The following is a 25135-nucleotide window of genomic DNA, read 5'->3' as shown; positions in this document are numbered from 1 at the left end:
CAAATTGATTGCCTTCTCAAGGATGGGGAAAAGGGAAAAGAGAATTTGGAGCTTAAAACAAAAAAAAGTTAACTTTTTTTTTTTTTACATGTAATTGAGAAAAAAATAAAGTAAGAGGAAAAATATGAAGCACACCTCCCTTCCTCCCCACCCCATAGAGTACTACTGACTATAGGGGAAATTATGCTTTGTAGCTTTGCCCAGGCAAAGCTTCATTGTCAAGGACAAGAGAATTCCCTCTCTATAATAATGTATAAACAGTCTATAATAGAACATGCAGTCTTCCTCCCTTCCCTGCTCTACCAGCTGGTACACCCCAGGGAGAAATAAGCTCTCTAAAAGGATCTGACCCAAGGTAGGGAGGGCTCCTCTGGAGCCCAGTGTTTTGTATGGAAAAGTTTTCTGAAGCAGGAGCCCCCAAGCAGAGGTGCACTTTCCCCCAAAGGCCCAGGAGGGCTGTAGAGAGAGCAATCAGCCCAGGACACAATTGAAGAAGCTGTTGACATTCTGTGTAATTACTCCAAGTTCACCCTGGGTAGCCTGCATTATTTTAAACAGCATTTCCAGCATTGTATAGTACAAAAATGCAGCTCAGCTCTATCCATTAGCAAAGCTGAATTGGAACTCATAGAAAATGTCAAGGAGATCTTAATTGTGCTTTATATAATGGCCTCCTAGGCTAATGAGATATGATCTAAAACCATTAGGTATGAGAAGGTAAACATTTTAAGAGCACTATTTTTGCCAAAAGGCCCTTCATCTGTATTTGACAACTCTTTCTATGTGTCCTAATGTAAAGCCTTGCAGGGTTCTAAAATAACAGATATTGTTTGTGACAGTCAATGGGGCCCTTTAGGGGAAAAGAGGTGGGGAGTTTTCAAAGATAAACTATGAGTACAGCAAGTAAAGATGTTCATAAATCTGAATCCTTCCCCCTCCCCCTGCCTGCTCTGAATGTTCTAGAAGGTACGTACTCTCCTGTCACGTAGCATTCTGTTTGAAAATGCTGGGAAACACCCATTATTTTGACAACCTACAGAACACATAAATCTATTAAACCTTATAAGTGACTAAGATTCATTTTCCAAAAAGGAAGACGCAATGCAGCAGGAAAGCATAGGTTTGGTTGTCCTGAACATATCCAGAGCTGAGATGACAGTCTTGAAGCCCAGAAGCTGATAGAGATATGAGACAGAGAAAGAGACAGAGAGACAGAAGAAGGGAGGGAGGGAGGGAAAGAAGGGAAGAGGAGAGAGAAAAACAGAGACAGAAAGACAGTCAGAGAGATGGACAGAGAAAGACAGAGAGAAGAAAAGAGGGAGGGAGGAAGAGAGGGAGGGAAGAAGAAAAGGAAGAGAGAAAAACAGTGAAAGACAGAGGAACAGAGACAGAAAGATAGAGACAGACAGACAGAAAGACACAGAGAGACACAGAAAAGAGAGACAAAGGAGGAAAGGAAGAAGGAAAGAGGAAAGGAGAGAGACACATACAAACAGAGAGAGACAGAGAGACAGGGAAAGACAGAAAGAAAAAGGCAGAGACATACAGACAGAGAGAGAGAGAAGGGAGGGAGGGAGGGAAGGAAGAAAGAAAGAATGAAGGGAAGAGAGAAAAACAGACAAAAAGAGACAGACAGACAGAGAAACAAAGACAGAGAGAGACAGAAAGACAGAGAGACCTCCTGAGCTCATGGCACCTCTCCTCAGCTTCCAAAAGAAGAAACAGAAAAACAACTCCACAGAGAGGCAGTGTGGCCTAAGATAGCTAAGAACTAGAAATCAAGCATCAGATTCAAATCCTGTGTTTTGCACTTCCTTGCTATCTGAGACTGGGAAGTGACTTAATTTCTTAGGACTTCAGTTTCCTTTTCACTTTGGAGGCAACTAAGGTCTTGCAGTAAATAGTCTAGTGCATCTGGAGTCAGGAAGTCCCAAGTTCAAGTCTATCTCAGGTATATATTAACTTGTTACCTAAACCAGTCATTTAAACTCAGTGTCCTCACCTGTAAAATGGGGATAATAATAGTAGCTAACTTTCAGGCTTGTTGTAAAAATCAAATGAGGTATTATTTGTTTAAAAAAAATGGCTGAGGGCTTAGCATGGTACCTGACATGTAATAGGCACATATGTAAATGCTTATTCCCTTCCCGGGGTCTGAAGAACAAGGATGTTGGATTACATGGTTCCTGAGGTCAGTGTCAGGTTCTGATCCATGCTGGAAGTTTTACCCTGAGCAAGTCACTGAATTGCTTGTGCACCCTGCTAAGACAATTTGCAAAGCTTTGGTGAAGAGAGTTTCCTCTAGGAGTTTCTACCAGTGAATTCACAGTCCCTAAAAAAATTGGGGGGAAAAGAAAATTAATCTTAATCTTCATCATGTCCATAGTTCTACTTAAACTTACAGTAAAACAAAAGAATCTGTCCCTGGGAGATATAATAACAATAAAGACTTCCATTTATATGCAATTTACAAAATGCTTTCACACTTATTTTTCCTTCTTTGATCCTTATTATTATCCTGGGCAGGTAGGGCCTTTCACAGATGAAGAATTTTGAGACTAAAAGGAATGACTTTGCTCAATGGCATGCAATTAGTTAGTGGAATCAGCATCTGAACACAAGGCTTTAGTAAATCTGGTCACAGGCTAGAGTGTCTTTTCATAAACTATGTCTGAATTTCACAAATCAGCTTGATTTTTCACAAGTCTTAAATTTCATAGCATGAAATGAAATGCTTGAATTGTTATAATCATTTGAGAGCTGCTAAGGGCACTGTGGATAGAACTCAAGAAGTGAGATCTGTACAGCTTCAGATAAACACTAGCAATGTGACTCTTAGCATAGCAGTTAATCTGCTTACCTCAGTTTCTTTATCTGTAAAATGAGCTGGAGAAGAAAATAGCAAACCACTCTAGTATCTTTAAATTAAAAATTTAAAAATGATCAAATCACAAATGCCTCCAAATAAAAGTTTTATTCAAATCAATAGTTGACTCTGTAAGACTAGAATTAGAAACTTGAGCACAATTTAGAAATTTATTCTTCCTGCCTGTAAATTATTATGTTGATCTTTAGCCATAAGAGATTTCTACCTTTTTTGTGAATTTTCCTTTATGAAGACAGGCTTATTTGACATTTCCATTGTGAATTGTGTTCACAGCATAGAAACTTTCATCTAATCTAAATTTGAACCTTTCTAGTGATTTCTCAATCCTGTGCTCTCTAGCAAGAAATGTATCAACACCCACTTCATGCTTGTGCTAATGCACACACTCTATAGAATGAATAATAAATAATATGAATAACTGAATAATGAATAAATAATAAACAAAATGAATAACTCCTTATAATTTCATGTACTCCCTCCTCCCAGGTAAGTTCCTTGAGGACAATCAGAGTCTTCTAATATCTTCTTTGTATAGTGTTTTGCAAAGAGTAGGTGCTAAACAAATACTTCTTTTTGTTGGAATGAAGCACTAAGGTGTCTTCCTCCCCCCAAATTTGATGGGAGAGGAGCCTAATCCATAAGGCCTCATTAAATTGGCGAGACAACCTACTTTTTAGTAGATTTTGTAGCTATGCAATATTCATCCACTGGTACATACCCTCTTTTTCCCTTAGTATAGAGTCTTCATGGATAATAGAGAAAGAAAAAAAATCATGCTAATGGCCAACTTCTGAGTTGAGTCTTTCCAGATTTAGACTGATGCCTAAATAAGACAGCTCCTCTGAGTGACTTGACATGAAACTGTACCAGTTCAATAGGACTTTTCAGAGCTTGCATTCATGAGGCCATGTGACCCCTCAAGACCCCAAGGTCTGTTCTCCTTCCCCCTTCCAAGGTAAACCATCCAAAGGAACTTTAGTAGAATGATGAGGAAACACTCTAAAAAATACCTCCTGTTATGTTCAGTATGTGTAAAATGTTTGGTATGCAGAAAATATAACCTATTTAAGAAAAGCTCCCAGAAGAACTGAAAAGTGTTGCAGGAAGCAGACAGGGGTTTGGAAAAATATAGAATTTAGTTTTTAAAAGCCACTTAATGTTAATTAGCTATTGAAGAGAAAGTCCAGAGGAAAGTGAAAGGTTTAGTAACTCCATCCTTAGATTAGGAAAAGGATGATCCTTCCCATAAGTTTTGGCCAGAAGAACCTTTTTTTTCTTTTTTTTTCCTAATTGGATAGAAATAGTCATGGACCTAGGCACCTAAATGTCATACCTTAGTCAGTTTTTGACTCAGGTAAGTTCAAAGGAAGTTTTCCTGCTGTGATTGTAAATGGAAGACCAGAAGACTAAACCAGAGTAAAAACAGCTCAGGAAACTTGGAAGAGATAAGGCTCTGACTAAGAGTAATTAGAATAAACTACTCATTAAATGGTGACTAAGGAGTCAAAACAAGCCAAGTTTCTAAGTGGCTAGCAAAGGACAGTCAGCAGCAGAAGGCTCTGGGACATTAACAGAAATCGTATTATCTGTGTGAACTATTAAATTTGTATTTACTTAATCTTCAGGAAAGTCAATACTTTTTAGGCTGAAAATTCCATGTCTGAGAGTAATTTGGATTTTTCCTTGGGGCAGAATAGAGTAAACCCAAGCTTATTTAATTAGCGATTAAAAACCGTTGACTATATTTTTAAAAAGAAGCATATTAAATTGTTTTATTTCTCTTAAACATACTTCTCAGGAGATTGTCTTTTATAGAAATTAGTTATATAACCTAAATTTTATTTTAATAAATAATTAGACCTTTATTAGAAAAAAGTTTTTAAATGTGAAAATATGATTTTTTTTTTTTTTTTTGAAATATCCCCTCTTGAATCAAATTTAAACTAGATCTAAAGTAGTTTAGTTGAAACCACTGCTACCTGGTGGCCACTACCAGAATTGAAGGTATAATGCCCATGAGGAAAAAAAAAAAAACCACACACACACACAGACACAGACCTTTATTTTTGGGATTTACTGTATATTTTGCAATTCTAACTTGTTTAAATGAGTTCTGAATATCATAGGCCTGCTGACTTTCTAGTATCACAGAGTTAGTAAGTGTATGAAATGGGATTTGATCTCAAGTTTTCTTGGTAGAGGTCCAATGTCTCTCTTATATTATGCAATAAACCAAATGTATAGCAGCCAACAGTAGAAAACAAATCCAGTAAAGATCTAGTTTGATATTCAAAATGTTATTGGAAAATTACATTGTTGGAATTGTTGGACCCCTGGATCAAGTAAGATTTATAAGTCAAATAGAAGCAGAATATGAGGAAAAAGATGCTTGAGGAGAAAGCAGTCACTCCTAATTATTCCAAATAAGAACAAAAACACTCATTTGAGATCAGTCCAGACATTTGTTTTCCCTCTCAAGGTTTTTAGAAAAAAACAGTTCCAGAATAAAAGTTCATTGACAGGAAAAATCAAAGTTAATCTCTGACCATATTCATATGAAGTTTTTATGACAAGATAGTCATAGACTGATGTCACAGTTTCTACACAATTTAGAAAAAGAGCTGCTATAGTACAGGAGAAGAGTTTTAGATTTTGTATCTAAGGGCCTGGTTTTAAATTCCAGGTTACTACTACCTAGATTCTCTCTGTCTACTATTTCATGCAAGTCTCAGAGTAGGAAAAACCTAGGTTCAAGTGCAGTACACTTTGTCTTTAGACAAATCACTTAAACTCTGAGTGCTCTAGTTTAGAAAACTGTTAAACTCTAAGTGGCAGAGAAGGTACCACTCTAGATTTGAGATTGGATTTAAATTCAGGTATTCCTGATTCCAAGCCCACCATTCTATTCACTATACCACCTACCTTTCTAAATTCCTAATACATTAAATCCTTATACAATATTCTCTAAATCATCACTCCTAGAAGACGTCTAGAGAAGTCTGATCAAATGCAGCTATCCTGTCATTCCTGTCCCAGGTGCCATTCCTATCGCAGAACAACAAATTTTATACACACACACACACACACACACACACACACACAGAGATTCTTTTTTAAAAAGACATTCTTCTATATAAGTATTTAATCCTCGTACTTGATTCACTGAGTCAAGATCCAGGATTTCACTGCATCAAATCTCTTAGGCTTATTCTCCTTGTCCACCACAAAAATTATTCACCAAATTGCTGTTCACAGCATCTGTAAGCTTTGTTAATGCTTGTTAAAGATTGTCTTCCTGGGCACTGGGATTTTTCCATGAATAATGAATTCCAGCCTGAATGGTAAAAAAAAAAAAAAAAACATAGTAATAGTGAACAAACAAGGTAGCTCTTTCCTGTTATAGACTATGGGTAAAAAGTATGACAATTTTCAGGTCACTCCCAAGAATGATTATAGAGTCAAGGAACTGTTAAAATCCATAAGGGATCTTCCAAAATCACCTAGTCCTTTTAACCTGTACAAGAAAACTGAAACCAAGACATGTATTGTGAAGAGATTACCCAATTTATGTATTTCTTAGGGCCTCTTGGTTCTCCTTTTTCATTTTCCCTTTTACCAGAAACACATACAGATGTTTAAAAATGTTAACATTGAATTTTAAAAGAGTAAGACTTCTGCTTATTTTCCCATTAGATATTTGGTGCAGAAAAGATTTTCTTAAAATAATTTAAATAACAGAGGTGGGGGAGGTTCATAGTTTCATAGGTCCTAGGGTTTCAGTAACCTCTGAATTTCATCTATTCATGTCAGTCATCTTCCCACAAAGAAGAAATAATTAAAACTTTCCTATATTGAATCACTTATAATAATACCTTATATTTATTTAACCCTTTTAACTTTTCAAGTTATTAAACATCTATTATCTTACTTTATCCTCCCATTAGCACTATGAGGTAAGTAAAACGGCATTATTATCCCCATTTTACAGATTAGAAAATTGAGCAAAGACATGTTAAGTGGGCTGCCTAAGGTCATGCTGCTAGGTAGAGCTGAATACCAACCCTATCTATTAGGTGCATCTGATCCTACTAGAGCACACAATTTACTTGAACTACTTGTATCCAATGGCAACCTCAAGTTGGTCTGTTTTAAAAGAAAGAAAGAAATCTTATATAATACTGCTTCCCCTCCTTCCACCCCAAGTAATTCAATGATTGGGACTTTCAAAAACAATCATAGAATTCAGAGCTGGAAGGATTTCAAAAATCATGCTTATTTAATATATGAAGAAAATGAATCCCCAAAGAAGCTAGATGACTTGTCCGGACTCATGTAGTTAATTAATAACAAAGACGGGCTTTGAATCCCTGGTTTTTTGGCTCCAAATTCAGTGCTCTTTCCCCTTTGCCATATTGTCACTGGTGAGATCACATATATAACTAATTTTCTCATACTATGAACTAGCTTTATATACTATTATAAATTAGATCATCCAAGATGGCCCTAGAGATTGCCTAAGCAAAAAGCCTCATTTTATAGATGAAGAAATGGAGTCCCAGAGAGGATATGATACTAAGTGTCAGGGCTGGAACTAAAACCTAGATCTACCACAAAATCATAGATTTAGAATTAGACAGGGTCTTAGAAGCCATCATGCAACTCACTCATTTTACCATTGAGGCCCAAGGAGGTTAAATGACTTCTTAAGGTCATTCTGGTAAAGGGATAGAGCCAAGATTTGAAACCCCTGTCCACTGACTTTAAACCTGTCCCTGTGTACATTGTATTTTGTTGCCTTCTGACTCAGAGACCAAGCTCTTAAAGCTCATAAACCTTACCAGGGCAAACATTTTTCTGTAGGACACTGCTTTGCACACTTGTAAATGGCATTGCTACCACAATGATTTCTATAAACAATGGGGCTAATTATGCTATTTTAAAACTGGATATTCCTGCCCTTCTACAAGCAACATACTTTTTTTTTTCTTTTCTCGTGTTACTTATGCAATGAGAGAGTGGAAATCTGCCCTAAGTGGGCTTTTTTTTTGGGGGGGGGTTGGTAATTTTTTTTCCCCTGCAATGATTTACTCATTTTCAATGTGAAGTGTATGTCCTTTTATATCTATTGACATTTTTTGCTTTTATAATTTATCTTGCTAATTGATTTATCATTTCCTAGTGGTAGGTTTTTCTCTTTTTAATTATTTAATTAATTTAATTAATTTTTACAAAAATTTTATGCATAGGTAATTTTCCAGCATTGGCAATTGCAAAACCTTTCGTTTCAACTTTTCCCCTCCTTCCCCAGTAGGTTTTTTTCCTTGGCGTATCGTGTTGTTTTTGTGGGATGTTTATTGAGTCTCTCTGAATGCAAAAATGGGAGGGAAATGGGGTGAACGATCTCACCTTCAGGGTCCCTTAATTTTTCTGAGATATTCCCTTCTACTCAAGACTTTTCCTGATCTCCCAAGCTGCTAGAATCTTTTCCTCCAACCCCATTTTTATATACACACACATATGTTATTTTTATATATTACATATACATTTTATATATATTCCTATATATGCTGTCTTTGCTGACAGAATGTTAGCTGTCTAAGAATTTTCATTTGGATCTTTATGTCCCACCATTTAGTAGAGAGTCTGTTATACAGATAAGCACTTAATAAATGGTTTTTGATGGATTAATTCCCAACTTTTTAGCTTAAACTTCACATTTTCTCCTCACAAGTGCCTCCTTTTTTTCTCCCATGTTCTTTTAAAGTTAATGAAAGACTTGGAAGAGAGTGCAAAATCAAGGTGGATAGGGTGATAAGATCTCTTTTATTCTCAGTTGTCTATCCTTCTTTAGCTCTGGCTCGCTTGCCAGTGTGATAGCTGAATGCCAGAATTTTCTGGTATTTATGTGAAGGAAACATACCACATGGTAAATATAGCAGAAAGAACATAGTATCCAAGTTTGAGTCCTAAGCCTGTTGTTTACCAGTCAAATCAAATAGCTTCTTCAAACCTGTTTTATTATTTCTAAAATGGGAGCAAAAATATTTGCATTCTTATTTCATCAGGTCATCATGAGGAAAGTTGCCATGGGAAGTAAATGTAAATAAAATATTACCAAATTGCACATATGTACAATTTCTGCATACAAATCTACAAATCATACAAATCAGGGGAAGAAAGGGAGTCTTCAAGAAGTTGATCGATTTGACCAAATCACATGAAAAATAAGTGCCGAAATCAGGACTAAACCTGAAGCCTTCCGCTCACAAGGGCTCCATTATTATCAGATCACCAAATAAGACCTTTAAAAGTATTTTTTGATAAATACTCTTTTGATGAGTATAGTTAATTTTTCAAAGTAGATTTTTATCATGCTTTCTCAAAGTTAAAATCAAATGTTCCCCAGAGTATTTATTAAATGACAACAAACATTTATTAGCTATTTATTATATATCAAGAACATCAATAGGTGTTGAGGATGTTTTTAAAAATCTAAATAAATAATAATCTCTGCACTCAAGGAGTCTAAAGATAGATGTATAGATAAGTTAAGACAAGGACACAAAGATCTATAATACAAATTGGATTTTGATAAATATAGTGAAGATCAAGAAATAATATGGTGATAAATGTGAGGAAGGTAAGATCACTTTTGGTTGAGGAGATAAGGAAAAGCTTCCCAGAGGAGGTAGTACTTGTTAATATGAAGATCATTTATGGTCCTAGAAAAGGCAGCATCATTTAGTGATAGTATTGGAAATCAATCTGTAATAGATTGAGTACTAAGTGGAGAGTGAGAAAATAGAAGCATATATTACTCCTTCTAGAAGGTTAAAAAGTGATTAGAAAATACTTTTGAATGAGAGAGCGATAAAAATGCACATATCTTTTATCTAGCAATGTCACTGATAAATCTATATGCCAAAGAGTTCATAAAAGAGACAAAATTCTTTGTAGAAGCTCTTTTTTTTTTTTGTGGTGACAAGGAATTGGAAACTAAATGAATGACCATCAATTGGGAAACAATTGAATAAATCATGGTATATGAATATAATGTAATATTATTTTTTCTATAAGAAATGAAGAACCGGCTGATTTCAGAAAAGTCTGAAAAGACTTACATGAACTGCCACTGAGTGAAATGAGAAGAACCAAGAGAATATTATATACAGTAATAACAAAATTATGTGATGATCAACTGTGATGGACTTGGCTCCTCTCAGTAATGTGATGAGTTAAGACAATTTCAAGAGACTTGGGATAGAAAATACCATTCACATCCAAAGACAGAACTATGGTCATGGAATGTAGATCAAAGCAGGGTATTTTCACCTTTTCTTTGTTTGCTTTTTTCTTTTTCATGTTTTTTCCCTTATGGCCTGATTTTTCTTGTACAACATGACATGGTGGGGAAGGTAGAAAATACTTTGGGTGGGAAAGCAAATTGTAGGGGAGAAATGATATATATTAAATTAAGATATATACACATATAATTATATATACATATAAACACGTGGGGAGAGAGAGAGAGAGAGAGAGAGAGAGAGAGAGAGAGAGAGAGGGAGAGAGAGAGAGAAAGAGAGAGAGAGACGAGAGAAGAGAGGAAGCATATTATATGGCACAGTGGATAGAGTTCTGTTCCTGGAGAGCCTGGTATATGGTAGACTATGTAGATCTTATTTCATGGAATATCATTTCAAGGGGACAGGGGTTGGAATCAAGGTCAGAGCAGAAAACATAACCTTGCATTGCATCTGCCTCTACAAAATGGAATAAAAATTTATCTTTCCAAATGAAAAGAACTTTTGGTAATTAAAGGTATTAGATAATTCATTTTCGCATTATAACCTTCCATAGAATTATTTTTTTTTATTTCTTTAGAGTCTTTAATTTAAATAAACAATCTCCAATGTCATTGGGTTTATGTATGATTAATTTCAGAAGTGTGAACTTTAGTTTATCTTTTAGAATTACATATGTACCTTCTGACTTATATCCACATCCTAGTACATATACAAATCCCATTATTTAGCATCACTGGTATTATTTCTGATTAATAGTATTTGTGATGATATTCTTCCCTTCAGTCATATATGTCATGCAATGTACCTCATCATATTATAGTTCTGTTTAAAAATGAATTATTTTTCCCTGTCTTTCACCACATATGTAAAAATTTCCCAAATCTCATCTCTAATCTTTTCATCTCTAAATTTATCAGAACTTTCAACCTTATCTCGTGTTTATATGCTCTCTCCCTCCCTTTCTCCACCACTTCCTCCTTTTCCCTTCCTCATCCTCCTCCTCTTCCAGCTCCTCCTCCTCTCCCTCTTGCTCCTCTCCCTCTTCCCCTTCCTCTTCCTCCTCATCCTCCTCCTTTTTCTCTTCTTCCTCCTCTCCTCTTCTTTCTCTTTCTCTTCTTTCTCATCCCCTTCCTCCTCCTTTTCTTCCTTCTCTTCCTTTTCCTTCTCTTCTTCCTCTTCTTCTTTCTCTCTCTTTAAGACACATATACACATGCACACACACATACTCATAATGGCATATGGAGAGTGATTCAGATGGTATTGACATATACACAGTGATTCAAGAAATGATTCATCTTATTGAAATATTTAAGTCCATACTTTTCAAAGACTCAGAATCGTGCTTTTACTATATTGGGGCAATGAGTGGGTTTTAACTAATGGTAAAATAAAATGAAGAAATGAAGTGTCTCAAAAAAGACAAAAATAGAAGATATGAAAACAATCAAATTTAAGGCTGAACTTATGTCTTACAGTGTAAGAGGGGGAATGCCAATATGACAAATAACATTTTAATAGAAGGGGTTGTAGATTTTTCTTCTCTTAGCAGTACATGGTCAATATAAAAAATGCTTTATCAAAGTATTTTGTTAAATCCTGGAGATACAAAGATTATAAAATGATGATAGTTTATAATAATTATACCTCAAGTCTAATTTGGAGAAGGGAAATATTAAACAGAAGAAAGTAGATAGAATTCCAAGTTCTTGATAATAAAACAGAAAAAAAGATAAGCCTATTCACAGAAAGGAACTGAAGATCGAAAGCAAGTGCTTCATTACAATTTTCCTCAAGTGTCATTGTTTCAGGGTACTGAACTGTGGTAACTCAATGTTCAGTAGAGAATCCAATAAATGTTAAATAAATGTAGCAATCACAATAATCTATCCTTGTTTTTTCCTCTCAGCTTTTCCATAATTAAGGATATGGCCTGAAGGAGCATTGTTTTAAAGCACATCTAAACTCCTTTTAATTGGGATTTGAAATGTTCCTAACTTCAATTCTATTAGTATTTAGGAAATCATTAAGACTGTGGCCTAGTTTGAAAAACTTAGTATCCTCTTTCTTATAGTTGATGTGGTTAAAAAAATACAATTAGATTATTGTTTAGTTCAAACCCACTTCTTTTTGGACAGTCATTTTTCTGTAATCTTTTCCCCCCTATAATTTCAATAGTTCCAAATCTTATAAAAGTATCTAAAAAACACTTGACCAAAAGTAGAACTTCCTAAAAACAAATCCCATGAAAACCTGCCTTAAATGTACTCATGAGGTAATCCAGCAGAATGATATTAAATGAAACCTGGAACACAATAGCTCAAATTTCTGAATATAGTGGGGATAATCAGGGTGGGGAATTTATTGTGGGGGCGATTAAAACTTGCATCAGAGAAATAATGATCAGCCCTTTAATTATTCTCCTTTGTAGTGAGCTTAGATCAATATCAACTGTTTGTTTTATTCCAGTTCTTTTCTTTCTTTCTTTTTCCCTTTTGAAAAAAAAAAAAAAAAGACATTGCGTGACTGTGCAAGTACAGGAACTGGGAGAAACTTCTGAGCTCTTGGCAAGGAAGGCCACGGGCCCTGTGAAAGTGACATTATATTGGGCTCTTCACAAAGGGCAGAATCCTGACCCATCCACTGGTGTATGATTCAGAATAACATCTTTCCCTGTGGCTCAGTTTTCACTCCAGAATGATGCCCTCAAACCGAATCTACGGTAATGGAAGCATTTGAGAATTGAAGACTCAACCAAAAAATTTTCAAAAACTTCCTTCTGCATTTCCTTAAATGCATATGTTGACATTACTAATCTCCCTTTGATTCCATGGTGAAATGTATTGTTAATGCCAAGTTTTATTGATATAATGATGGCATTATTTTCTGCCAAATGAAGTTAAGGAAAGAATAACAGGTTTTTAAAAACAGATGATGATCCAGAAGTAAATTCAGTGTTGACACTTGCCAACTTGATGACTCTTTTCTGAAGTTGGAAGAAAATGTCCTTTGAGAGAGCCATATGACAATGTGGTTCAGTAATCAAAAAGCGCACATTACACATTTCCTATATGCAAGATATCATAGGAGGTTTTGGATATTCAAGAATTAAAAAAAAAAAAAAAAAAAAAAAAAAGGAATAAGCCATGCCCTAAGGAGATTACTGTATGCTTCAGTGGAATTTTTGGTTTTCTAAGTAGTGGGCTAGTGAAATACCTCTCAGCGCCTAAAACTGAAGCCACAAATGAACAGGAAACCACATTTCTAAAAGGAGTACTTTTACAAGTAGATTGCTCTAAATAGAGAAGACACATGAGGACTCATCAGCAGCCTTGGTGCTCCATAATTCCCCTGCTTGTTGGAGAACCCAAGGAAGTGACCCATCAGATTTGGGAGGGGGGCAGCCTCTGCTCTGGGAAGCCACAAATACTTCCCATTTCCCACGGGATTAAAGACCTCATAGGGTGAGCTATGAATCAAGGCTGGCTCAGGTTCTATTCACTCTATCTCAGTCAGTACACAAGCACTTCAATAAAACACTGCCCTAATTTTTATGGAAGGTAAAAACAACAACAACAAAAAAAACAAAAAAAAACTTGTTCTTAGGTTTGTGACACTCCATGGGTCAGAGAAGGCGATAGAAAATGCTTAACAAATCTTTGAGTGACCAAAAGATTCAAGGAATTGGTTACTCTCATACAGGATAATAGCTGGGGTTGGGAATAGCAACTAGATTTGTGATTTCCATTATATGAGGATGTCCTAGGTGAAGAAATTCCATCTATCAGTGTAGGGCAGCACTTTCCCTTCAATACAAAGTCTCAAATTTTGCCTAAAAAACAGAGAAGTTAAAAAATTTGCCTAGAGTCGCATAGCCATGTGTTTGAGATGGGTCACACAGCGATTATATATCCATGGAGGGACAATTATTGTTTTAACTGAGGGTTAAGTAGAAACCAATTTTTGTTTTGTTTAAATTCTTTAAAATATGGTTGTAAACTTTGATTTGATCTTTTAAAATATATTTTGGCAAATAATCTTTGATGCTTTTTTGACAAGTTAATATTTTGTTACTCCTTTTTCCTCTAGTTACCATTCAAAACATAGTAAATGTGATTGCCTTAGATTTATTCATCTGTGTGCATATCAACTAGTACAATTTAAGCACCATTAATCTGAATGTATAATGATCCCAGCTCATAATCTGGAAATTTCCTTTCAACAAGCATCTCACTTGAAATGATTTTCTTAACACAGACCTCTAAAATTAGCATACAAATTGGAGTGGGTGGGGAGGAAAGGGCCCTAATTATTTGCTTTCTGGTTAACTGAGATTTCATATTTCAAAACCGAATGCATTTCTTTGTATTCTCATAACCCATGAGAATGTGCTCCTAGGCAAATTTTTCTTTTTGACTTATGAAATACTAAGGTATACTTTTTTCATATGTTGGTTATTCATATGACAAATAAATGGTATAAGAATAACCAGGAATTTGGAAGTGTAGGTGTATGTGTATGTATACATGTATATATAATTTATAATCAGAGAAATATATGTGTGTGAATATATATATATATGTATATATATATATATAATTTTTAATTTGTATCTATCTCTAGAAAGTTTGTTATAAGAACAGCAATGTTCTTAATTTTCTTAACTATAAACTCTCAATATATGGAGAAGCCAAAATCTTTGGGGAGAGAGATAGGAATGAAATTATCTTTATTCTCTCATACTTCAATATGGCAGTGGAACATTTGTGAATATGTGCAGGATAAAGGGGGAAAAGATGAAAAGATTTATTGATATAGATAAGACTGAATTCTCAGCCCTGTGTTTTCCCCTGAAAAAAATATAACCCTGGAGGAAAAGTATCTTCTAAGCAAGAGGCCCTCAAGGACAAGTCTGGGATTTAAGGACTAATCTAAAGCTAAGAATGGATTTTACCAAATAAAAAAAGACTTACTGGTGGTAACAACTTCTGCAGTTTCTTAAGCAAAACATATTTAGGTGCTAATGCTTCTTAGTATCTTAGAGAATAAAAATGAAGCAATCCCCCACATTCTACAAATTGGAGTTATTGTTCATGATGTAAACAGGGCCAGTTAAAAAGGGTCATGTTGTTTAAATATATAAACAAAGCTGTAATTAGGGCAGGGTGACCAGAGCTTTGCCCAAATGAAGGAAAATTAGAGAGTAAAAAGAACACTGTTCTAGTAGCAGGGATAGCCTCATCTTGGGAATGTTTCCTTTTCCTTAGACAGCCTAGAAACCTCATAAGGTCCTGGGGCATTCTTCCTTCTCCTTATGGCTATTCCCTGGGGAGCCTACCCTCTGTCTATTACTCTCTATGTCTGCCACTTGTCCCAGATGTAAAAATTTACTAGATTTGTATCTGGGTTTAAAGAAAATAAAACAATAGCTAAATTTTAAAAAGCAATTGACTATTATAAATTGCCACAGCCAAAAATACAAGTGAAATTTCTAAAAAGGAAAAAGAGAGAGGGAAAGAAAAAGAATAAATTAACAAAGGTAGCTTAGTCTGTCTAAAGCAAAATTATAAATAATTGCATTTAGCAAGGGGATGTTATCTGTTCACCTAGATGGGGAAATAAGTTCTCATTTGAAAATTATAACTGTGAGAGGAACATAGGATAGTTTACCTCTCAGACTTGTGGAGGAGGAAGGAATTTGTGACCAAAGAAGAACTAGAGATCATTATTGATCACAAAATAGAAAAATTTGATTTTATCAAATTAAAAAGCCTTTGTACAAACAAAACTAATGCAGGCAAAATTAGAAGGAAAGCAATAAATTGGGAAAATATTTTTACAGTTAAAGGTTCTGATAAAGGCCCCATTTCCAAAATATATAGAGAATTGACTGCCATTCTCCAACTGATAAATGGTCAAAGGATATGAACAGACAATTTTCAGATGATGAAATTGAAACTATTTCCACTCATATGAAATTGTTCCAAATCATTATTGATCAGAGAAATGCAAATTAAGACAACTCTGACATATCACTGCTTAACTGTCAGATTGGCTAAGATGACAGGAAAAAATAATGATGAATGTTGAAGGAAATGTGGGAAAACTTGGGCACTGATGCATTGTTGGTGGAGTTGTGAACAAATCCAACCATTCTGGAGAGCAATCTGGAACTATGCTCTAAAAGTTTTCAACCTGTGCATACCCTTTGACCCATCAGTGTTACTACTGGACTTATATCCCAAAGAGATACTAAAGAAGGGAAAGGGACCTGTATGTGCAAGAATGTTTGTGACAGCCCTTTTTATAGTGTCTGGAAACTGGAAAATGAATGGATGTCCATCAATTGGAGAATGATTGGGTAAATTGTGGCATATGAATGTTATGGAATATTATTTTTCTGTAAGAAATGACCACCAGGATGATTTCAGAGAGGCTTGGAGAGACTTACATGAACTGATGCTAAGTGAAATGAGCAGGACCAGGAGATCACTATTCACTTCAACAACAATACTGTATGAGGATGTATTGTGATGGAAGTGGGTATCTTCAACAAAGAGAAGATCTAATTCAGTTCCAATTGATCAATGATGAACAGAATCAGCTACACCCAGAAAAGGAAGACTGGGAAATGAATATGAACTATTTGCATTTTTTGTTTTTCTTCCCAGGTTATTTTTACCTTCTGAATCCAATTCTTCCTGCAACAAGAGAACTGTTTGGTTCTACACACATATATTATATCTAGGATATACTATATTTATTTTATTTTTAATTTTTTTATTATAACTTTTTATTTACAAGCTATATGCATGGGTAATTTTACATCGTTGACAATTGCCAAGCCTTTTGTTCCAATTTTTCCCCTCCTTCTCCCCATCCCCTCCCCCAGATGGCAGGTTTACCAATACATTTTAAATATGTTAAAGTATAAATTAAATACAATAAATGTATACATGTCCAAATAGTTATTTTGCTGTACAAAAAGAATCAGACTCTGAAATAGTGTACAATTAGCTTGTAAAGGAAATAAAAAATACAGGGAGATTGGGAATTCTATGTAGTGGTTCATAGTTATCTCCCAGAGTTCTTTCTCTGGGTGTAGCTGATTCAATTCATTAATGCTCTATTGGAACTTATTTGGTTCATCTCATTGTTGAAGATGACCACACCCATCAGAATTGATCATTATATGGTATTGTTGTTGGAGTATATAATGATCTCCTGGTCCTGCTCATTTCAATTAGCATCAGTTCATGTAAGTCTCTTTAGGACTTTCTGAAATCATCCTGCTGGTCATTTCTTACAGAACAATATTATTCCATAATATTCATATACCACAATTTATTTAGACATTCTCCAATTTATGGGCATCCACTCAGTTTCCAGTTTCTGGCTACTAGAAAGAGGGCTGCCACAAACATTCTTGCACATACAGGTCCCTTTCCCTTCTTTAAGATCTCTTTGGGATATAACCCCAGTAGTAACGCTGCTGGATCAAAGGGTATGCATAGTTTGATAACTTTTTGAGCATAGTTCCAAATTGCTCTCCAGAATGGCTGGATGTATTCACAATTCCACCAACAATGTATCAGTGTCCCAATTTCCCCACATCCCCTCCAACATTCTGAATTATCTTTCCCCGTCATTCTAGCCAATCTGATAGGTGTGTAGTGGTATCTCAGAGTTGTCTTAATTTGCATGTCTTTGATTAATAATGACTTGGAGCATCTTTTCATATGTCTAGAAATAGTTTCAATTTCTTCATCTCAAAATTGTCTGTTCATATCCTTTGACCATTTGCCAATTGGAGAATGCTTGATTTCTTATAAATTAGAGTCAATTCTCTATATATTTCAGAAATGAGAACCTTTGACTGTAAAAGTGTTTTCCCAGTTTATTGCCTCCCTTCTAATCTTATCTGCATTAGTTTTGTTTGTACAAAACCTTTTAAATTTGATAAAATCAAAACTTTCTATTTTGTGATCAATAATGATCTTTAGATCTTCTTTGGTAATAAATTCCTTTCTCTTCCACAGGTCTGAGAGATAAACTATCCTATGTTCTTCTAATTTATTTATAATCTCATTCTTTATGCCTAGGTCATGAAGCCATTTTGGCCTTATCTTGGTATACGGTGTTAAGTATGGATCAATTGCTAGTTGCTGCCATTAGGATATACTATAACATATTTAACATGTATAAGACTGCCTGCTATCTAGGGGAGGGGGTGTAGGGAGGAAAGGGAAAAGTCAGAATAGAAATGAGTACAAGGAATAATGTTGTAAAAAATTACCCATGCATATGTTCTGTCAATAAAAAAGTTATAATTAAAAAAAAAAGAATAAATACATTGTGAAAAAAAAGAAAATTTTGAATGTGGAAAATTAGTTTGGATATATTATTTCCACATCTTCAAAGTTATGAGGGCCAGAAATAGATAGCAAAATAAATAATTTGGAGAGCCTAGCTAAATGAAATTTGAGAGTAGTGAGAATACCTGGGGTCATGGGACACAGAGACTGCAAATCTCATTCCTCTTTAATATGTAAGCAGTTGAATTTTATTTCTGGTTTAATTCCATAGATGCCCTGGAACATAGATAGGACCTAGAAGATTACCTGTTGGCCCTCTTATTATATGGAGATTTATTATTCTTATGACTCTGAGAAATGTCTGGGGGCATCAAGAAGAAATGATCATGGTTTTTAAACTCAGAGATTCCTGATTTTAAGGTCAGTTGTCTATCCATTGATACTATTATCCATTCATTTTTCATTCATGTCCAATTCTCTGTGACCCCATTTGAGGTTTTCTTGGCAAAGATACAGAATGACTTGTAGTTTCCTTCTCCAGCGCATTTTACAAATGAGGAAACTGAGGAAAACAAGATTGATTCCCTTGCCCAGGGTCACACAGCTAGTAAGTATCTCAGCCCAGATTCAAACTCTGGAAGATGTCTTTCTGATTCTATTATTTCACCTTGAATTTTACACAAGGACACAAAAATTATCATCCCTATTTTCCCACATATTTCTGTCCAGGCTATAGAAAAATTCCAGAAATTTACAACTAAGTTTACATTTGAAACCTGGAACAAACAATACTTTTAATAAGAGAGAAATTTGTGTATTAAAAAGAGATAGAAAGGACTTGGTATATTTCTTAATCCAACTTCTTCATTTTAAATATGAGGAAATTGAGATTTAGATGGACTTAAGTAAGTTACCCAGGATCACAAAATAGTAAATATTAAATTTGATTGAATTTGAACTTGAGTACTCTGATTTCAATGCTTCCTCCAATTTGTGAATTATTTCCAGAACCACCATTTTGAGGAAGTATCCAGCCCAATTATACTTACTCCTTCAATTCCATGGATGTTTCTGTCTATGTGACCCTTCCTGTGATTAGTCCTTTTGGAGCCACCATTTCAAAGAAATGATCAGATTTATGCTCATTCCTTCATTCTTCTTTCAGCTCCATTTTGCCTTTGTGGACTTCATCATGCTTTCAAATAGATAATCACCACCATCCCTCTCTCATACCCCTCTCACACTTTCTGCTTTCTTTTATTTATTGTATTTACCCATTAGAATATTAAATTCTTCAGGGCAAGGACTATCTTTTTTTTTTTGGTAGAAGGGAGATTGTATTCCCAACTCTCAGCACAGAACCTAGCAATACTAAAAACTTAACAAATGCTTGTTGACTTGACCTGGATAATAGTAATTGGAGTCTAGTTCTGGGCCTTTGGGAATTTCACCTAATATAGTAATGCTTCTGTTTCCTATTTTATAAAACAGGAATGATAACTTTCATGATTCACAAGGATGCTTAAAAAGACAAAAATAGACTGTACTATAGCATTAGAAGGCAACTAGCTGGCGTAGTGGATAGAGTGCCTATCCTGCAGTTAGCTTCCTGAATTCAAATTAGCTTTTCTGAATTCAGATCTAGCCTCAGACATTAATGATGTGACTCTGGGCCAGTCAGTTAATCCCATTTACCTCAGTTTCCTCATCTGTAAAATGAGTTGGAGAAGGAAATGGCATTTCATTATCCTTGCAAAAAAATTCCCAAATGGGATCATGAAGAGTCAGACATGACTGAAATGACAAAAATAATATGGTCTTTAGACTGTCAGATGTGTCAAAATTTGATATGGAAGATTTTTGAACATGGTCAGTTTAAAATCTAGCTGATCCTGAAGAGAAAACTAGTGGGCCATTCTCAAAACTCTTCCAGACAGCTTGCTAAGCAGCTTGGCAAGTTGCCTTGGCAATCAGGGAATATTTCTGGCACACCAAATATTTCATGACATTATAATGATTGTTGAAGCACACGTTTTTGTATTTGATTTCTTTCTCTGTCACCACCACTCTGAAAATCCTGGGACAATGGCCTCCCTTCTTTGGAAAATAGAAAAAAAAAGCTAGAACTATGACATAAATATCAACAATGATGATATAATAAAGTGTATTTATAGAATACCTAATGTGCGTACATACACACACATGCACAGTGCTTTTAAGATGTTCAACATGATTTCCTTACAACAATCCTGTGAAATACCTATTTCCTAGTGTTGGTATTTTCTATTTACTTTCTAGATAAGAAAACAATCATTCCAAGAAATTATGAGTCTTAAAGTGTCACAAATTTAGTAAAAATCAGAGGAGAATTTGAACCAAGATCTCCAATCCAGCATTATTTCCACTAACCAAGTTTTGGTGATTTTTTTTTCCTTTCAGAAAATAGGAGTGTAACCAAGATGGTGGATTAGGGGTAGCCACCCATATGAAATCTCCCAATATTTATCTTCAAACAATTTTAAAGTAGTGCCTCAAATCAAATTTTGAGTTCTTGAGCCAAAAATTAGTTAGGGTGAGATTTTTTTTCCAGCCTAAGATAACTTAAGAGGTAGACAGGAAAAGGGTGAATGACCAGGGTGGAGGTGGAGATCTATCAAGAGCCCCCTCAGCAGCTTCTGTTTTAAGGGCAGAGATGTTGTTTTTCTCCCTTCATTTTTTGCATCAGAAGTGATGTTTTGACTTGTGCATGAATTGGCTTTAAATGAGTAAGAGTTGCATAAAATTCTCAATTCCACTCTCTCTTCCTGAGACATAAAGGGGTTGTACAGCTCCTCAGAAAGACATTTCAGGGGACCTTTTGCTAGTGCTGATTGGCAATTCTATTGCTCATACAAAGTTTTTGTTCATAGTTTCAGGGCAGAGAGGAGCACTGGTGGTTGGTCACAAAGGAACAAGGACCCTGATCACAGTATCAAAGCAGAGTACTAGTAATTCTTGTGCACAGTAGCAATGTTGTAAGGATGAATGATTGTAAAAGACTTGGTTACTCTAATCAATACCATGATCTAAGTAAGACACTTCCAAAGAACTCATTATTAAAAAGTGCTAACCACTTCCAGACAAAGATTTCTTACGAAATCTGAGTGCAAATGGAAATATACTTTTATCAGTTTATTTTTCTTGCTTTAAAAAATGGCTAATATGGAAATATTCTTTGCAAGGTTTCATATATATAATTCATATCATATCGCTTGCCTCTCCTTTGGGTGAAAGAGGGAGGGACAAAGAGAATTTGGAACACAAAATTTTTAAAAAATGCTAAAAATCATAAATAAATAAAAATCTAGTCAAGCAAAAAGTAAGAAAATATGTACACATTCTAATTCAGATAAATCTGGTATTGTCAACAATGAAAGCACTCTGCAAATAAAGTTACTTTTATTATTAGTTGATTCAAGGTTCTAATTTCAAAATCTGATAGTTTGTGAGAGGAGGTCTGGAAATGGGATGTCAGCAAGAAGTTGGGGGTCCAATATCTGAGCATTGTCCCCATTTGATATATTTGATATCTCCATTTGGCCTCCTTTGATATCAACTTTCTCTAATTCTAGGTAGAAGAGACAGAAAAAGAAAGAAGAGAGAGAGAGAGAGAAGGGGGAGAGAGAGAGAGAGAGAGAGAGAGAGAGAGAGACAGAGACAGAGACAGAGAGACAGAGAGACAGAGAGAGAAGGGAGGGAGAGAGGGGAAGGGAGGGAGGGAGCCAGGATGGGGAAGATTGGGAAGAAGGGAGGGAGAGAGAGAGAGAATTTTATTATGCACACTATGTAGCAGGGAGAGCTGCTAGATGGAGCAGTAAATAGAGTGCCAGATATGGAATCAGGAAGACCTGAGTTTAAATCCAGTTTCATACACATTAAGTGTGTGACCCTTGATAAATCACTTAACCCTCTTTGCCTCAGTTTCCTTATCTGTAAAATGAGCTAGAGAAGGAAATGGCAAACCACTTCAGTATATTTGCAAAGAAAACTTCACATGGAGTCTTGAAGATTCAGATGTAATTAAAATAGTTGAACAACAACAAATGTGACAGTCTACTAAGCACTGGAAATATAAATATAAGCAAATAGTCCTTACTGAAAGAGAGCTTTACATTCTAATGGGAGAAAATACTCAAAGGGAGACTAAGTTGGGAAATAGGAGAACATACCCATGTAGGAACAAGCATACTGTTGTTGAGGCACAGAAGTCTGGAGAACAGAAATGAACCAGAAGTGAAGAGAGCATTTCTGAGGTCCCTCTTGAAATGATGTGTTATTCAAATTAATTCAAAAATCATTTATTAAACACCTACTATATGCCTAGTACTGTCCTAATCTGAAAGGGGATTTCTGACCAAAACAGAAATAATTGCTATTTTCATTCAATCTGAGTCAATCATGAGCCAAACAAAGATGGGGTTTGGTCTAGGACCTATTGTTGGTCAGTGAGAATCAGATTGGCTTTGATTTAACCAATGGTCCTTAAGAAAGAAATTTAGTCACTAAACCCCAAGATATCTTGGGAAGGTTTAGAGGAGCAAAGAGAAAAAAAAATGTCTTTAAGAGCATCTGTAGGAAAGTGTATGATATCCTATGTGGACAAAGAAGGAAGGAGAGAGGGAAGGAAGGAGGGAAGAAAAGAAGGAGGGAAGGAAGGAGGAAAGAAAAGAGGGAAGAAAGGAAGGAAGGAGGGAAGAAAAGAGGGAAGGAAGGAGGGAAGAAAAGAAGGAGGGAAGGAAGGAGGGAAGAAAAGAAGGAAGGAAGGAAGGAAGGAAGGAAGGAAGGAAGGAAGGAAGGAAGGAAGGAAGGAAGGAAGGAAGGAAGGAAGGAGGTTTCCAGTTCCAGTTCCAGTTTGTGGGCTAGCTTTACTCACATTCTTGAAGAGGACATGACATCAGGGAAGTGGCATGCATGTGAATTGGATTTGAGGGAGGGAGGGCTATCAAGGTTACCTGCCTCACTTTCCCCTCCAGAGCCATATGTGTCCAGTTAAACACTTGTGGACGAGTGTTAGACTTTTCCATTACATAGACCCTGTGGGGCCTGTTCACTGAAATGTCATATGAGCAACACCCAGCTAAAACATATACATGTATTTCAAGCCTAGATTTTCTGGCAGTGGAAGCTAGCTTCTAAATCCAATGGAATAATTCAGGACTATTCCTAAAATATTAATTTAAAATGTAGAGGTGTTGGTGAGTATTTTTAGATTTTCTTTCATGGAAACTCTAGAACTGTTTTTGTACTTTATTTCCAAATACAGTATTATTAGTTTGATTTTTTTGACTTATAATGTCAATTTGGGTGAGCACTATTATTTTTGTTAATATATAAAAAGTCTACATATATTAATAAATAAACACTATCGTCTCAGACGTGCTTTTAGCTTTCCAAAGAATAGATACACACTCACATGCATATCTTTTGTAGGCATTCCCTCAAGAGACATAATACATAGTGGATAAAGAACTGACATTTGAATAAGGAAGACTCTGAGTCCCACCTCTGACACATATTGCCAATATTCTTGGAAAATTTCACTAACTTCTCAATGTCTCCACACAAGTTTCTATAAGTTGCAGAGCAGGTGTTGATTTGCGTTGGTAGAGTAGTTCCTACACTTGGATTTTTCAGATGAAATCATAGATGAAAAAAAAAAATCTTTCCTTTGATTCTCAAGGCAACTTTGGAGAGAAGAAGGGTTGTTTTAAATGAATTCCAATCTTGATTTTCTTAAAGACATAAAGTGTGGGGGCTGTATAGTGGGAGATAATATAGAAAAGAGGGAATTATTACAAGCAGTTTTACTTGTGATCCCAGTATTGGCTGATTGTGTTACCTTAAGCAGGTTTCCTAACTGCCTATTCCTTAATTATTTACTATCTGTAAAATGAGGAAACTTCTTTCAGGGTTTTGTAAAGATTAGATAATAACTATAAAGCAGTTTCTTGTGAAAAAGCTCTTGGCAAGAATCTGACAGATAATAGTTTATTATTAACGGGAAAAATGGAATAAGCTATCAGAGTCATGTGAATTAGATGGAACTTCAGATCCAGAATATGAAAAAAAGGAAAAAAAAAACAATTGAAAATCCCCCAACCAAGTTATAACTAACAGTAAGCTTTTAGTTTAAAAAAAAAAAAAAGATTTTTTTTTTTTTTTTTGGTTGAGTGTTTTGTTTTGGTGGAGACTTGTGCTTTCGTCAGAGCAGGGAATTCTTGGGATACAGATGCCTTCCATTAACGCAGTTTGGAACTTATCTGTATGTCATAGTTTTAAAGAGTTGTCTCAGAACCATGAGATGGACAAATGATCTGGTCACACAGCTATTAAATATGAGTAGTAGGACTTTGAAGCCATGTCATTCTTGACTTCAAGATTGGTTCTCTTTCTACTAGATCATGATACCTTTTATTTTTCCAAAAATAAAAATGTAACTCAAACATTTTTGTGGACATTAAAATCATGAGATAAGAATCTTTTTTTATATGATCTTCCAAAAGTAGGGGAAGTGCTGGAAAAAATGTCTTTCTGATTGATCGCCTTTTCTCCAACTTCTCTGGAAAGCAGATTAATTGAATACGTCTATAGGA

Source organism: Sminthopsis crassicaudata, chromosome 3, assembly GCF_048593235.1.
Source record: "Sminthopsis crassicaudata isolate SCR6 chromosome 3, ASM4859323v1, whole genome shotgun sequence".
NCBI classification, from domain to species: Eukaryota; Metazoa; Chordata; class Mammalia; order Dasyuromorphia; family Dasyuridae; genus Sminthopsis; species Sminthopsis crassicaudata.
Note: the sequence above shows the minus strand (reverse complement) of the source record.